This window comes from Tachysurus fulvidraco, chromosome 13 (assembly GCF_022655615.1).
Source record: "Tachysurus fulvidraco isolate hzauxx_2018 chromosome 13, HZAU_PFXX_2.0, whole genome shotgun sequence".
In the NCBI taxonomy this organism is placed as follows: Eukaryota; Metazoa; Chordata; class Actinopteri; order Siluriformes; family Bagridae; genus Tachysurus; species Tachysurus fulvidraco.
In genome coordinates this window covers 19,559,840-19,562,229 of record NC_062530.1, presented here as the reverse complement: position 1 = coordinate 19,562,229, position 2,390 = coordinate 19,559,840, and the positions used below count along the sequence as shown (strand labels likewise).

The window sequence follows — 2,390 nt, the reverse complement described above, 5'->3', positions numbered from 1 at the left end:
CATTGACCCCTGTAGATAATTTACTAAGTCAACATCATTTGGCTGGCTGTATGGCTTAATTACAAATGATGGTATATAAATGTTTTGCAAATTTTCTCAAATTAAGATGATGTCCCAGATCACAAAACAGGCAAAACTCTCAACACATCAAGTAATGCCATAGGGAATCAATTAAATACCCATTAACAGGATTATGTTACAGACACAGCATTTAGTAAATTGTGAAAAAGCCATGAAGGGGACTGTGTAACTCTATCTGTCCTACTGTCAGAGTACAAACCAACCTTAAGTCAAGTGGAGTGCACATTCTGAGTCGGACACTGGTGCTAATCTGTCTATTTACACACCTGCTTTGAGAGTATATATTGAGATCACAACCTACAGCGGGCTCAAGTGAATGATTCAGTGGGGGATATAAGAAGGATTTTGATTCGTTTTCAAATCCTTACTGTGCTTTGCAGCCAGATTCACTCCTCTCATCCAAACTCCAGCAGCAATGCTAAGATCCCATCTTTAACGCAGGGATTAAAACTTAATCCTCTGCCTGATTCCTGTTCTATCTCTCCTTTATCCGTTTCTCCCTCCTCTTTCCAACCCTCCGCTCTGTCCCCCTGTGGTACCTTTAATAAGGACACATGGTGGGCTTAACTATTTGGATAAAACGTTAAAGTAACTTGGTCATGGTTTTTGCCAGGAAGACCATGGGAGATTGCAAATTAGTCAATGTTCATTTCACTGTCTCTCACTCTCCATTAGACTAAGTGTTAATGCCTGTCTGGCACCTGGATTTCTACAAAGTGCCGCTTGTTCCTATTTCCACAGCAATGCTAGATCTTATGAGGTTTTGTAAGGACAAAATGGTGTTTATGCACCTCTCTCTCTCTCTCTCTCTCTCTCTCTCTCTCTCTCTCTCTCTCTCTCTCTCTCTCTCTCCTCTAATACTAATGCTGCAGAAGTGGGTAGGGTGTAAAGGGGTGTTAGTGTTGTACCCTGTGTGAAATGAATGAGACTCTTTTTAGGTGCACATGCACACAAACATACACATTCATATATTTATATAGAAAACTACTCTCTATCTATCTATCTATCTATCTATCTATCTATCTATCTATCTATCTATCTATCTATCTATCTATCTATCTGTGTGTCTGTGTGTGTGTGTGTGTGTGTGTGTGTGTGTGTGTGTGTGTGTGTGTGTGTGTGTGTGTGTGTGTGTGTGAGAGAGAGAGAGAGAGAGAGAGAGAGAGAGAGAGAGAGAGAGAGAGAGAGAGAGAGAGAGAGAGAGAGAGAGAGAGAGAACAGCAGGGTTATTCCAACTTAAAATGTAGGGTAAGTGCAGAAATCTTTCTTTACATGAGGACAGACAGTAACACTACACTCCATTAACTGTCTATATCTGAACTTCCTTCATTGTACCAAAGCTGTCTGCTGTTCCAATAAAGCTCAGAGCAGTAAAAACGAGCTCCAGCATGTTGCCAGATTGGTGATTTCATGGTCGGCTAAACTATTTCTAAACACTGATCTGAAAAGAAACAATACATTTCTAACGTTCTTAGTTTGCTTAGCTTGTATGGTCGGAGTATCGATCCAAACTGGCAACCCCTGTCTCCAGTCCCACATCTTCTTGCATCCTTACTCTACAGCAGATGATAGTGGTGCAGTACACAAGCAGCTGTCGTCCTTCGCGCATGAAACTTGACTTATCCTGTAAAAGAAACGCCTCTCTCTTTCTCTTTCTCTCTCTCTCTCTCTAGATTGACAGGTGCGACGCAGGCAAGACGAGGTGAGCGAATCCACACCGACACATCCCGTCTGTAAACTTGCAGTCTCTCTCTGAACACAGCAGAGGATGGGGAGAGATGCGCACTCGCTCCGTCGCCAGATTTCTCCTCCTCTTTACGCGCGCTCTTTATGTGATCCTGCGGTGCAGAGCGAACGGGACCATCACCGTCCTGTCTCCTGCTTTTCTACGACTCTTGGAGCTTGTCACTGCGGATAGCCGTATTTCAGCACCAGGAATGGAAATATTATGGTCCTGATTTGAGCTGTGTGGCTTCAACTAGAAAACTTGAGAGAAAAAGTGAGGACCGGCTGCGCAAACCGGCTCAGCGGTAGGTATCTATACTCCTTACATTATTCTCTCATTATTCTCATGGATGGGTATCATGCACTAATGCACTTGTGTCATTCTGGACATCTGAGCTATCAAAAATCTCTAAAAGTATCATGTTTTAGTCATCACCATTGGCATTCGGAGTTTTAGTCAATGACTTCGGGACACTGTCATAAAATAAAGAGTAGTAAAACTGTACCATTCCTTGTCACCCTTTTGGTAATTAAGTGTACCTCTTTACTGCCTTTACTAAGTAGCTTTTATTTGGAATGGTGCA

General features: G+C 42.5%; 1 protein-coding gene across 1 annotated transcript in view; it reads left to right on the top strand.

Annotated features, from left to right (window-relative positions):
• The first annotated feature begins 1,664 nt into the window (after positions 1–1,664).
• Positions 1,665–2,390, top strand: part of kcng4a (potassium voltage-gated channel, subfamily G, member 4a) — a 26,078-nt gene continuing 25,352 nt past the window's right edge. Inside the window, exon 1 of the mRNA XM_027161417.2 lies at positions 1,665–2,111. The gene's annotated coding sequence lies outside the window, so the exon portion shown is untranslated. The remainder of the gene's footprint in view (positions 2,112–2,390) is intronic.